The following is a 14390-nucleotide window of genomic DNA, read 5'->3' on the forward strand; positions in this document are numbered from 1 at the left end:
TAACAGTTGTGTGCAGGGAGATGTTAGGTTATGGTTGGACTCAATCCTAAAGCCTTTTCCAACAAGGTGATCCTATGATTCATATGAGAGGGAAACCAGCATGTGCAATGTCTAGCATCTGCCCAGCAAACCTCTCCTTCACCAAGGGGAGCCAGCATTCTGATTTCCTCCGTCCAATTAATACAGCCCAATGCTGCTGGCTTTGTAAGGATCAGGAAAATGAGCCTCCTCTTTTTTTCCTCTTAAGAAAAGCTGTTAAATACTTAAATGCAGGCTATTTTTTTTTACCTCCCTGTGAAGTGCCTGAGGGCAAGGTTACAGTAATTGTATGTTATGTTGCCCTGCTGTGCAGAGTCCCATTGTAATTTGGCTGGGTTTTGTGGCATTTATCTCTGGGGGATCAGTCGGAGTGTAGCTATTGCAGAATGACTGCGTGGTGTTACAAGAGGATGTGTTATATGTGTGTGCTCATGGGGAAGGTGTCTTCCAAAGTGGTGTGGTAAAGGCTGCTGTGGGCTTTGTGGCTAACAGGTGGACTTTTCCCCTTCTTGCCTTTTTTTTTATGGGATGTTGAAAATTTAATATTCCTTTAGGCCAAAAGTAAATATTTTTGTAGGTTAGGGTAGAAAGTTGTGATCTTGTACTGTCAAGTAGCTGGTTGCTCTTTGGAGGAGTATGGCTCCAATACCAGTGATGCTGCAGTATTTCACACATCCTTCCTGTCTCTTTCTCTCTTCCTAGCAGCTAACTCTGGTCAGCGTGACCCATTTCTGACCAAAAATCTTTGTCTGATTCAGGAACAAATTAATCAGGTGTTACATGTAAAATGTCAGTTGTTATGAAGCAGAGAAGTGCTCCTGAGCTCATTTATCTCAGAAGAGGAAAGCACATCGCAGCTTGAATGGGGCCCCTTGCAAGAACTCCTGCCCTGTCTTGGTACAGGTTGTCCTTTGAGGACTGGAGATCTCTCACGACACACACAAATCCCAAATACTTTGTTTTTAATGGTTGCTAAGCCTTTACTATTACAAACCAGGAATGTAAGGAGTTGGAAGAAGACTGTTTTAAGATCTGTTTGTTTTCCCTCAAGTTGCTGTCCCTTCAGAGAATGGGTTAGTTTGTGCTTTGCTTCCTGGCAGGAATGTCTTTTCACTGTAATCCAAACGTCTGTGTACGTCCTCATCAATTTTGCTCTGCAACATTTCAGATGTGGGAGCAGTTAATACAGATCATTCCTCTTGACCCTGACCACATTTGTCCCCATCAATTCATTTCATTTCAGAGGATGATTCTCTTTTGGCTGCGAATGAGGCGCCAGAGAGCTTTTATTTCCCCTAGTGCTTTTTATCACCTATTTCAAAGGGCGGAACACCTTTATAGTGGTGTCACATGCTGTTCAGTATGCTTGTATGAGCCAGGTGCTTTAATGGAAGGACAGCTTGAAAAATACGGGGTACAAACAGTGATTTTTAGATGTTACTCCAATCGGTGGGAGTTAGTGTCCCTGCATTCTGTTCCCCTGACCTATTTTATCCTAGCAGCCAGAAGCAGTCTGACTTTTTCTTAATGTGCATCATTCAATTCATTGCAGTTGTTAAAAAAAAAGGTGTGTTTCGAGGTGTACCAGCAGCAACATTGCCTAGGAGCTCCCTTCGAGCGAAACTCAGGAATCCTGTGAACATGGGGTGCATTAAAAATTTAAATGCAACCAGTATTTTCCATATTGTACATACATAAAGGACTAATAGGAGTCTTTGCTAGGGGATCATGTCTTTCATACACAGCTGATCTGCTGTGTGTGTCCAGACTCCAAAAGCTTTCCTGTTTCTGCCAGTCAAACTCTGCCTCGCTGCTTTAGCAAGCCACCCCAAACTGTGAGCGCTCCTGTCATCTCGTGGGTAATCTTGGATGCTGCACACAAATCCTTATGCAAGTTTTCAGTCTGACAAGCTTGAGTTAGACCAGGCATATTTCAGAGAGGTGTTCAGCACCATTTGTATTGCTGTTGGACTGTGAATTCCTCTCAGATGTTTATTGCTGGTGTTTTCAGACCAAACCTACTGTGTTCCACGCAACTTCTTTTCCTGATGGAGTTTGTCTCAATAAAATGTCAGGCACTGCAGCTTCTCTGCTGGATGAGGATGCATTTGTTTTTCTTTGCTTGTGAGTCTGTGGTCAAGCTCTGTTGAAGAAGAAAAAGCTTAAACATGGCACCTGAATCCTTTTAGAAAACTGCAAAGATGGGGCAGAATATTTATCAAGAATGGAGTTTTCTACAAAACACAACCACTTGCCCTTGCTTTTGAGACTCCTTTTCACTGCTACCGTCTCACTTCTGACATACTGAGTCAGTTTGCAGGGAGCTAAATCAGTGGAGATCTTGTTGGTTGTCCTTCAGTGAATGATCTGAAGTGCATTTAGAGAGAAGGAAAGACCAAGTCTGCTCTGTCTCTATTTTTTTTCTCTTTCGTTATAATGCAATTAATGTTTTTTAGCTTAATGTTAGGGGGACACAGCTGTTGGAGCTAATTCTCTGCAGTCTGATGGGACCATGAACCACAATGGGTCAGGAAAGGGGTCCAAAAAAATTGCACCTGGCATCAGTCAGTGCCACTGGGGGTGAAGGGCTGATTTGGCACATAGTGCAGGGCTGCTGGAGAAGAGAGCCCTTATGCTATCCTCTGTAGCTTGCTGTTGTCAGTCTGGGCAGGGCTGCTAATAACTGTGTCTCGCCTTGGCACCAGTAGAACGGATCTGAGGTGTGACCATGCTCTCCAAAGACCTCATGCTCTAGGATGTTGTGTTGGCATGGCTGTGAGGATATAAAAGACAGTGTGGCTTGCTCTGCATGGGATTGGTGTGGTGGTGGGAGAGGCTGGGAGACAAGGTGGAAAGCAAACTGTGCAGCAAGGAGAGCTTGGGAGATCAGAGAAGGGTCAATTTCTGGATGTGGAGCAAGGGAGGAGACAACCAAAGTGTTAGAATGAAGTCAACTAAAGAGGTTTGCAGCTTTCCTATGGACTCGGGTCTCAGTTTCCTCTAAGGACACGTTTCCTAGATCTGCACAGTGTGCAAGGCTGCTCCCGAGGGGCCTGAGGGCTGCTCCTAATGAATTTCAGGCCTGCTAAGCCCTCCTCAGTTCTGTTTAATTTGCTTTTCTTCTATAAGGTGAATTTCCTTTTGGTCTCATACAGTGGGTGGAATGAATTTCCCCCCCCCCCCCCCCCCCCCCCCGTGCACAGAGCATTATTTTATAAACTCTCTGTAAGAGGATTGGAGTATCAAAGCTCTGGATAAATCTTGCATTTGAATTTTTGTGCCTTCTCTGCAAATGGATCATTATTCATTTTCACCTTTACGGGTGCTGCTTTCTCTATGAAATGCAGAATAACCAGCTGCTAAGTGAGTTTCAAATGGAGCTTTTCATTTTCTTCTGAGGAAATAACATGAGCTGTGGTGGTAATAGATCATCTGTATAGGAGGCAAATCTATTTTTTATGAGCATGGTATTTTGATGGCAAGCACCAAAATTGTATTAAAAATAAGAATACATATTGCAGCTAATTAGCTCAGAGCTTTTTTCATTGGTGGCTTTCTTTTTTTTTTTTTTTTGCTGTTGTACTAAAGTCTTTAACTTCTGCTTGGACAGAGATGAGGAAGGTGTTTGCTGTGTGGTGTCTGCTTCAGTTTCACCCAAATGGAGCACAGCCCTGTGAGGAGAGGCTGAGGGAGCTGGGGGTGTGCAGCCTGCAGAAGAGGAGGCTCAGGACAGACCTCATTGCTGTCTACAACTACCTGAAGGGAGGCTGTAGCCAGGTGGGATTGGGCTCTTCTGCCAGGCACCCAGCAACAGAACAAGGGGACACAGTCTCAAGTTGTGCTGGGAGAGGTCTAGGCTGGATGTCAAGAGGAAGTTGTTGTCAGAGAGAGTGATTGGCATTGGAATGGGCTGCCCAGGGAGGTGGTGGAGTCACTTTACCTGGAAGTGTTCAAGCAAAGCCTGGATGAGGCACTTAATGCCATGGTCTAGATGATTGGACAAGGCTGAGTGCTAGGTTGGACTGGATGACCTTGGAAGTCTCTTCCAACCTGGTTGATTCTATGATTCTAACTCTTGCAGCCAAAATGAGAAGAGACTTTTGCAGATACTTATCCTACTGACCTGGTTGTAAACCCATCCTGTGACTTCTACACTCCTCCCAAGCATCAGCTGTCCCCAGCATACTCTGAATTTCCTTTTTTAGTTTGTTTTCACTGAGGGACAGAGTGGAGATGGAGGTCATGAACCATTGTAGTGTAGCATGAAAACCAGTGACTGTGCAGATGGGTCTAGAGGTGGCTGTACAGGCTGTTGTCACTGCTGCTGGGTGGGGAGCTGTCATGTTAAGGGAACGAAGACTGAAGCATGCTTGTTACAACCACTACAGCATTTTAAAGGTGGCTTGGGTGTAAACCTGAACTAGATCTTCTCTAGATGATGCTGTTTCATGCATGTGCCCCTTTCTCATTTGTTCATTGTAATGTTTTTTATTTGCCAAATAATGAAAAATGTTATTGCTTAGGTTGAAAACGAAAATTAAATTTCTGATAGGATATACTGGAGTAATAAAGCCAAAGCAAACATAAAAAGGATTCTTCCATGATAATTAAAAATTATAAAGTCATTACTTAAACTTGTTTTCTGAATTACAGAGAGAATTAAAGCACTTGTTTCAGAACAGAACCCTTGTAGCATTCCTTCATTAAAATTCTGCATTGTCAAAAGGGATACAAAAGTACACGCAATGACCAATTTCCTTCAGACCTTGCCTGTGCTTTGGGCCTTATCTCTCTTCACAGCAAAGCTCACCTTGAAGGGACTGAAGTAAGGGTGTATATTTGCTGAGCTTGAGAAAGAAAGAAAGAAAGGAAGGAAGGAAGAAAGAAGCATCTACTTTTTGCAATCTGTGTTCTTTCCCCTCCAGACACTGAGAAGGAAAAGACCTGTGGGGTACTAAAGCTCTCATGTACCATGAAGTGGTATTATAATGAAAAGTATTACTTTTTATGGCATCTCTGCAGTATTAGGGAAAGGCATTTTTCTATAAATGTTAATCTTTAATCTTTATAAATTGCACCCGGTAAGACTGGAAGGCCTGTAAAGCATTTGTCCCAAAGGCTTAGAAGGATAAAAATAGTCTTGCAGGCTTTCTCTTTTCTTCTTCTTTTTTAGTTTGTTTTTTTTTTTTTTTTTTAATTAGAAATATTAGCTTATTTAGAGGGAAAAAAAAAATCTGAGAGTGATGTAAGCCATCAGACTTCCCTTCCAGGTAGCCCTTAAGCTGATGTTCAGCTTTATGTATCTACTTAAGTCCAGTTGAGTCACTGGGACTTAAGTCAGTGCTAAAATTCTCTCTGGAATAGGAGGATTAATGAATGGAAGCCACAGATGCTGAGCTCTTCTCCCAGATTTCCACCACCTCTAATCACAAGATACTCTGGTCATATAAAATTTCCATGGTAACTGGTGTTGCAGGGAAGCTCTTTCCATAACAACAATAAATGGATTTGGCAGATCATTAAAAATTATTTATACATTTTCTGCCTATAAGATTCTTTCCCATTCTTCATTCCAATGAGTTTTATGGGTTTTTGCTCAGCCTTTGCTCTGGGTGCTGCTTCTGAACATGCTGATATTCATCACTGGGACAGGGCTTCCAGAGATAGAGCTGGTGTTTTAGAGTGACTGAAGTGGATTTCACCCTGAACTTGAGCCTTAATAAAGTTTTGCTTTGCTCTCAGCTTGCTAGTGCATATAGATTTGTAAGTGTGGACTTGGGGCTTGCTTTACTAGCTGGTGAACAAGGGGCTGATTAAACCTAAATTGAGAGTATTAACAAATCCCTGCTGAAAGTTGTGATAAGCATCAGCAATTTCCAGTTTTGTTGAACTTTTTAAAATGGGTTAGCTGTTCTGAAAAATAGAAATTAATGCTGTATTAATACTTTATATCTGTTTATCAATGAAACCTAACTATAATAAAGTATTTATGATACGTAATTATAATCTATAATGAAAATTTGTTCAGTGCAATCTCAGCATTTAAAAAGATAAACTTTGCCAGAAGTTTTAGCTCTGCCTGATGTGCCCTTTGTTACTCTTTTTTTCTTCCTAGGTAAGTGTCTCCATTCTGAAACTGCAGGAAAGTTCTCTGAACACTGAAAAGTTGGATTCCTGCTGAACCAGAAAAGCTCCTGTGCCCTTTGGTTTTGGTAAAAGCTGTGACAAATTAGCAGTGCTCATTAAGTTCATAAGAATGTTTTTATCTCCATGTAATTTCTGTGCATGTTTAGTGGACCTTGATGGGCTCTGAAAGGAGCCCAAATATGCAGAATAGGTTTTCAATTTACCACCAAGCTTGAGTCTGACTGTAGGTAAGGACTGAAAGGAGTAAAACCAAGAATCACCTCTCAGCTGAAAGTTACTTGCTGCAGTGTGTGAAGGTTCAAAACGTTTGTTGTTGCCTCCAGAGTCATGTTTTAACTGTTAAATTGCCTGGGAGTGTTAAGACAGGCTGAAAGTATCTGGTGCCAGTTCATCCCAAAGGATCCTTGACAATGCCACAGAAATATGATAGGGTAAATATCTATAATTTCAACCTTCACAGTGTTTGAGCTATGGAGGGAGGATGAAGGGCTGTCATAGTATTTTTCTCCCACACGCTTTGGCTTGCAGAGCCTTTTATTTTGATGTTGATGGTAGCAGAGATTGGTTTTTGAACAGTGCACCAGAAAGGCACATCTTGCTTCCCCTGAAATTCAGCCCTCCCAAAAGGTAATGAACTGGCATTGGCTGGGTTAGCAAGGGAAAAGATTATCCTGCTGCAGAGCTGTTACAGTTTTTGAAGTAGGAGTTGCTCCAATCTGGGAATTCTATTTTTCTCTGGAGGTGAAGGTTTTAACTGCATCTAAGTCTCAAAGGCTTAAAGACCTAGTGCTGTGGTTTCACTCCAGGACCCAGATCTCTAAGGTTTCACAGCAAGTCCAGTTCCACTGTGTTATTTTCTGACTTTAATTCCAGTGGCTGCACTGCATCTTGCTTCAAGATTGAAATAATGAGCATGTAGAAGGAAAAAGAGAACTAAGAGGGTTTGGTTTTGTTGGTTATGTGAGGTTAAGAGGTAAATGCACTGTTCAGTGCAGATGTAAATTGTAATTGTGGCTTTACGGTGTATATATTAGAATAACGACCTGAATTGATACTACAAATATAATTACATTGATTCTTTACTGATGGCTATAAACAGTGACATTTCCCTTGATCTCTGAACAGAGTTAGTTATAAAACACATGCTCCACTTTTATATTCACACATTGCATTCTCATCACTTTTGTCTCTTGCTCCCCAAGGGCTTGATTTAGAAGAAGTGTCTGATTTAATGGAAAAAATGATGAAACAACACAGACAGCAGTTCAGAGCATTTCTAATGTCAAAGAAGGTGTTTCTCTTTGATTATGTTCCTCAGACTTCATTGCTTGTATTTTAATGTTTTGCTTAAGAAAAATATGATGCCAGGCTATTTTCACTTTAGAAATGATTTTAAAACCTTTATCTGCTTTCATTGATCTCAGAAATGGCTATTACTGAAATAAGGAGCTATTGTGTTGATCTCACTTAACAAACTTCTCCTCACGTTGCCAGATTGGAAACTTTTATTTGAAAGGACAGAAATTAGACACGGGCCCCTCTGATACTGCAGGTTTTTATTAGCTGCAAAAGTAGATGTCATAAAGATAAGGGCTAAACAATAGGAAAAGCAGTTGGTATTACTGTTGCTAGTGTAGCCTCGTGGAGGGTAGAAAGCCCTCCAACTTTTACCTTGTGTTCTTCCAAGTAGATATCAAGAAAAAATGGCCACAGATAAGCATTTAAGAAAATGTAGGTTCCCCTCAAACATATTCTTCCTTTAAAATTATTTCTCTTGACTGCTCTTGTTCCTTAGTCTGCACTGCTGAGTTGTGGTTGTATCTCTGGAAACTGCTCCTGATTTCTTTCTAACATCCTCAGAATCATCATCCTTGAGGATATTGCGAAATGAGACCACAGTAATTGTAACTGAGATTGCTAAATATGCTGTCAGTGCTGAGATTATAAGTGTGATTGTTCTGGCAGTGTGCTGTGATCGAGTCACCATGTTGTTTATTCTTATTTAGAGAGGAGTGTTTCTGGAATCTTATTTTAGTAGACTACAAAAGGAATTATTACAATGTCTTGTTTAAGGAGACAAATGCTTCTGACTGCTTAAACATGGAGCAGCTCTGTGCATTGCTCTTGAAATGGTAAGTCAAGACAGCGTTCAATCTCAACAAGAAAAACAGCAGTAATGGCATCATATTAACATCTCCCCTTTGCAAGAGGTGCATCTTTGACTTTGAAGAAGCAGAGCCAGTAGAGCTGGTGTTTGTGTCAAGTTTCTGAGTAATCTGGTTTATGCATAAAGCAAAAAAATAATGAAAGGTTGTTTTTTTCCTTCACAAACTGGAATAGCATTTGCTAGTGTCTCTCATTAGGAGATTGCAGAGTAAAGCAGAGCAGTCTTGATTATAATAACCATCTTTCAGATAATACAGCATTACGTTAGCACTTTACAGTTGTTTTGTAAGTAGATTTGCTTGCAGTTCCTAGCAGAAGGCACATAAAAGTGGCTTACACTTTTGACCAAAACAAAGAAATTCAATCCCATGTCCTTTTTTTTTAGTTTCAGCTGCTGCTTTTCAAAAGTATCAGATAATTGAGGGGACAGATGCCAGTGGTAAGTGACACTGTCAGGGAAAGGAGAGCCCGAGGAGACCCTTCAGCTCTAGAAAGGTGGACATCTCTGGTGTTAGCCAGCTGGGTGGCTCTCATTTTGTAAATGGCTGAAGAACTCTGAGGTTTCTGCAGTTTTCTGAGGTTACTTGCAGAACTGTTCAAAGCAGTCATTGCTCCTTCCTTGGACATTTGGGTATGTTACAAATATGTGTGCCTTGCCTCTACCTGGGATTTTTTCAGGCCCTCCTGCCCATGCTTTGAGGCATTAGCAGAGCTTGGCTCAGTGTGATTTTACTGCATTGGTTTTGTAAACCGCTGTTGTGTGAACACTTTGAGTTTCTCTGTGGACTGATCCACATATGACATGTTACAGCCCCCAGAAACAGAAATTAGTCTCTTCAGATCAGACTCAACTGGCCCATCTTTGTGGTTCCTGAGACTCTCTTCAGGCATTGCATCTGAACCTTGAGAGCAGACAGCAGGTTGGAGGGATAAAGAAGGTGTTGTAACTACATTTCTGGTTTAAGTGTAGCATAAATCAGCCTCAACTAAGCACACTTGGGTCCTCTCTGAACGTCAGAAGAAACAAGTGCAATGAAATTCATCTGGCCCCTCACCTTGACAGAAAGGAAAATTGTGTCTAGATGCGCCCAGTGTTGATGTGTATCAGTTTGGGGTGAAGAGGTTGAGATGGACACACTGTTGTTGCATGGGTAAACGCAGTACTTTCACCCTCAAAGACTTTGCAGGCACCAGCTTGCCTTGCTCTTCATCCTGCCTGACAAATATTGTCCTGGGTTTGCTCTTTTAAAGCACATACTATGGGAAATACCATTAGCCAAGTGGAAGGAGTTGGAAAGTGAAGGGGACATGTATATTCAGCTATTACACTGAGTTAGATGAAGAGAGGTCAGCGCATTTCAGTATAAAGCCCTTAAATCAGGGGGAAAAATTGCATAGTCTCATTTCTCTTTTAGATCTAGCAGTGGTTGCCTTGCTCTGATTGCAGTGCAGAAAATGCTGCTGTTACTTTAAATACCTGGGGCAGTTATCACTGGGGTTTTAATACTGCCTACGATATTACTTTACTGTGATTAGCTTAGTGATATATTCCATAACCTCTGGGCTATTTCTTTGAAATGTATTTCCATTTTAAAAGTATAATACTATGACCATACTAAGAGGAAAATTACCAAGTTCAAAAGTCACTGATGCTGAGTATCTTTAATGGCACATATAACACTGTGCTGTCACATTGTGCAGAGTGCTTTAAACATGCATCTTTCCCTAATTGAATAGACACTGTTGTTTTCCATATCATGTAAAAATATTGCCCTTATGCTTGTGCCAGTTCAAAGGAGCTTTTATATAGGTAGAGTTATTTGAATTAGCTGCTCAGAAAGCACCAGGAGTGTGCTTGGATATTTAAAGCATTGCTTCTGTATAAATCATGTGTCAAATACGCTTTTCAGTCACACTGGTGTTCATGAGGTTAGGCAGTTGATTTATCTGCTGGAAATATTCAGTCCTTTCAGCAGCCACAGAATATGTTTCTCAGTAAATTGTTACAGACAAAAATACCTGCATTAAAAAAGATTAGAAGGGCTGCTAAACAGAGCACACAAACCTTAAGGAATCCTCAAATTAAGATGGTCTGTGCAATCTTTATTTGCATCTTGTGTGCATCTGCATTACAGTAAAGCCTTTATGTGGTCTTATGCTATTTCTGCACAGGACCCTGGCCTCATTCAGTGCCCAGAAAGCAGAATGCTCAGTTAATGAGAGGCTATGTAGTATTTTGTTTTCATTAATCAATGGTGTCCCCTATGCCTTCTTTCTGCTCGTGATTCAAACCATGTTCTGAAGACAGAATTATTAATTTCCTTTTGAGCTCCTCTGTAGTGCTCATCATTTTACTGTTTGACTGGTTTGCAAGCACTTGGGAGTTTCTTTTCCTGAAATGAAACTCCTTGTGAGGTAAGGGAGCTCCAGTTTTTCCCCACGTTGTAAGACTGAATTGACCAACAAGAGATTAAGGTCAAAACTACCCATTAATTTCAGGTGTCCAATCTGAGATAACTTGGACCTGTTTTTTTTCAGCCTACTTAGCAATATACAGCACTTTACAGAACCAAATTGCAGCTCCCACTGAGTCCATTTGCAGCTGTGAATATTTAGCCCCTGCACTTAAGATAATGAAATCACAGACAGCAATGGAAAGATTACATTCCTCCATCCAGGCAGGCAGTGATGAGGGCAAGGAAAGACTCCATTGGCAAGAGCTTCTTAATTAGGTGTGTCCTGGAGAACATTTGATTGGACTCGGTGATTTTGAACTACCAACTCCCTGCCCATTTCTTTTTGATTCCTTTTCCCCGTCCTTTCCTTTTTTCTTCTTCCCTCTGTACCTGTGAACACCCTTTCCCTTTTTCAGCCTCTGCCCCACATGAGTCTTGTCCTCCCCATCTCTGACACCCCTTTAACCTTTCTTTGTCTGACTTCTTGCCTTGGCCTGACCTATTCCATCTTTCATGTCAGTCACTTGTGTTTTCCCTGGAGCCCTGACCTGTTAGGTATGAAATATTGAACAGTTAAATACAGAGGAGCTCTTTGCTGAGAGTGTGGGAACTGAGATCGCAGTTTTCACAGGACTAGAAAAGGGCATAGCTCCTGTTCAAAGCCCACTGTGTTAAATTCCCAGTTGTTAGTCAGAAGCATGCAGATAATACATCTCTTCAAATAAAATATTGCCAGATTGTTTTAAAGCATACAAAAGTTGTATTTACCCTGATCTTGAAACCAGATGACCTGTTTCAGCTGGAGCTCTCAACTTGGAGCAGGCAGTTGGAAAGATACATCCTGGCCAGCCAGCTTAGGTCTTTGGATAAAAACAGCTGAGAAACAGGATTTTACAAAAGAAAGATTTAATACTAGCTAAGTTTTAAAACATTTGAAAGGTACCACATGCATGAGGCATGAAATAAAGCTTTGGATCATAAGAGCATTTCTTTTAATGGTTTGTATTGCACAAAACCCACTCTGTTAACCTGACATGAGTTAATGATGACAGCAGATATTCAGTACACGCTAGTTTGTATGAGAATCCTTCTCCTTTCCTTTCATACATCTTTGTCTGCCTTATGTTTGCTCTCAAAATGACAATACTGCTTGGGTTTCATGAGGGATCCATCTTGACATACTGAAAATGAGACCTCACATAGTGTTATCAGGAAAGATACGTTTTTAATCAGTGCTGAGTGACAAGGGGAGGTCCTCCAAAGCTCTTGTACATTTTCACCTGGTTCAGGTAAAATGTTTATGCTACAAAATCATACATATTCAGTACAGGGGTAGGGTTATTACAGTTAGTTCTTGGCATAGGAGGAGTTATTACAATTAGTTCCTGGAACTCATTTCTATAACATCCCACCTCTTCACGCATGCTCATTGCCACCTGGTGGATGCCTTTTGGGGTCTTAGGGATGGAGGCCAACGTCTTCCTAAGTCTGACCTGTCTTCCTCATTCTGACCTCTCTACCTTTCATCCACCTGGCATCAGTTGTGGGTCACATGCTTGGCTGGAGTCTCCAATGTTCTCATCTTTGAATACAGTATTTTTCTTCTCCATGAGAGTGTTTCAAGACCCTCTCAGGCTTAACTCACCTCCTTTGTGTTTATCTGATTGATGATGGTTTATATCAGTGCTCACGCAGGTAATGATTTAACTAGGTTTCTACATTCTTGTGTTCTCTATCCCTTTTCCCTTATCAAACTGATGAAGGGTTGTCTCCATCTCAAAACACAGCCCAGCATAAAACACCCATTTCTCTTTCCCATCCTAATGGAAAACATACTTAACTTTCTCAGTTTCATCTTGCTTTTATTTAATAAGTGAGACAGTCACACCTGTAGTAGATTAGAACTGCTCACACAGGATTCATACTCCACCGTGAGCCCTTGTGGCATCATTATTTCATGAATTTCTCCATTCCATGTGATGCATTATCTCATGTTTCTAAGGAACACCTCTAGCAGGCATTTTTCTGACATGTCAGACAACGCACCACAACCAGGAATGTGAAATGTATACATAACAGCAAGCAGGTAATTTTGTTAATTGGGGATTGCTGCAGTGAGAAATGTGTTTTGCCAGGAAGAAGCTATACGTTTTTGTCCCATAAATGCATTGGTACAGATGAAGTTGACTGCTGAAGTTCTGGGCTGGAATTCTTTTTTGCCTATCTACTTTCTGTGTGAAAATATGCTAATGTATACACATTGTATACTAATACACACACAGAGCAATGTGTATAGAGAAAAATTATGTTTTAAGTAAGACAAACAACAAAACTCCCTCTTGCTGACTCTCTCTGGTGTTTTAAGCCTTAAGACACATCTCTCTGCTTGTCGAATGGAAGATGTTTTTCCCTGTGCACTTCAGTGAGTTCTAGAGAGGGACTCTTGAAGCTGTTTCATAAATTAGAGAGAAAATGAGGACATGCAGTATTTCCATGTTCTCAGAACATCTTCTGTGGCTGTGGCTATTCCATGCTACTCGGGGACTTGTTCCAGTTTTAACAGTTTGCAGAGGTACCACAGGCAGGAGGCATTAATAAGAATTACAGACTCTTGCAAAGATTGACAAAGTAAAGCTGATGGGATTTTCTCTTCCCTTGAAGACTAGGTTAAGTAATAATACCTCTGTGTGGCGTTCAGAGTAACATTAATTTTAATCAAGTAGGGATAAGTATTTTTCCCTTTCTGTCTGTGATGCAGTACACCTGGAAGTAGTGTCAGAAAGACTTTGTTCTTGATTCAGGGAAGAGGCTGTGCAGGTCCCTGCATGGTGTTGGGACATAGTCTGGAGGTACAGCCATAGGACTGAGAACAAGAAGTGGGGGTGGAAAAGCATGGATTGAACCCTGTGCTGGTATTGCTTTCAGGAAAGGAGGAGAGTTGGGGAAGCTCATACACACAAGACCCCACACTGTTCTTTCATACTTTCTGCCCTGTCCAGCCAAGGTAGTGCTGGAGTCTGTGGTGGCCTCACACTGAGAAAACTGCATCTCTCAATTTGTGTTTAACAAGATTTATCAGGTTTCTGGTCTGTAAAGCAAGAAGAGACAGGCTAGTGGTTACTGTGAAAATACTCTGTTTGCTTCTCAGAAAGCGATCTGTGACTCAAGTGCACCGAGTGCTCTGGTGCAGCAGCAGCTGCACATTGAATTCATGTAAACTGGCAGGGTATGTTAAATCTAGAGGTAGCATTTAGATATTACCCTTTAACTTCTTACTGATGAATGCATTCACAAGTATTTTTTAAAGTATACACTGAAAGTTCCTGGAGAATGATGGTCTCCTGGTGAAGCATCAAGTTGGATGCAAAACTTCAGCTTCACTTAAAGGTCTTATTATGTGACGATGCTTTCTTATTAGTCCTCTGAAGTGGGTGAATTCAGCCATGATGATGAATTTCTATTTGAAATGAAATTCGAGGAACTGCTTATATTCTTTGTTTCCCCTGTACTCACTGGGTTAATTGAGGTGGATCTCACATGGAAAAAAAAAGTCTTCATAAGAGTCATGTGCTGATGTTCTTA

The 14390-nt window shown here is 41.1% G+C and overlaps 1 protein-coding gene across 4 annotated transcripts in view; it reads left to right on the forward strand.

The window, feature by feature from the left end:
* The window catches only part of CDH4 (cadherin 4), a 535396-nt gene that overhangs the window by 135198 nt on the left and 385808 nt on the right, over window positions 1-14390 (forward strand). The window contains exon 1 of one of the 4 annotated variants that reach the window (XM_064167490.1): window positions 6158-6251. The exons of the other annotated variants lie outside the window; for them this stretch is intronic. The gene's annotated coding sequence lies outside the window, so the exon portion shown is untranslated. Of the gene's footprint in view, window positions 1-6157; window positions 6252-14390 lie in introns of those variants that run through there. 4 annotated transcript variants of the gene reach the window in all.

The sequence above is a fragment of the Pogoniulus pusillus genome, chromosome 29 (assembly GCF_015220805.1).
Source record: "Pogoniulus pusillus isolate bPogPus1 chromosome 29, bPogPus1.pri, whole genome shotgun sequence".
Lineage (NCBI taxonomy): Eukaryota > Metazoa > Chordata > Aves > Piciformes > Lybiidae > Pogoniulus > Pogoniulus pusillus.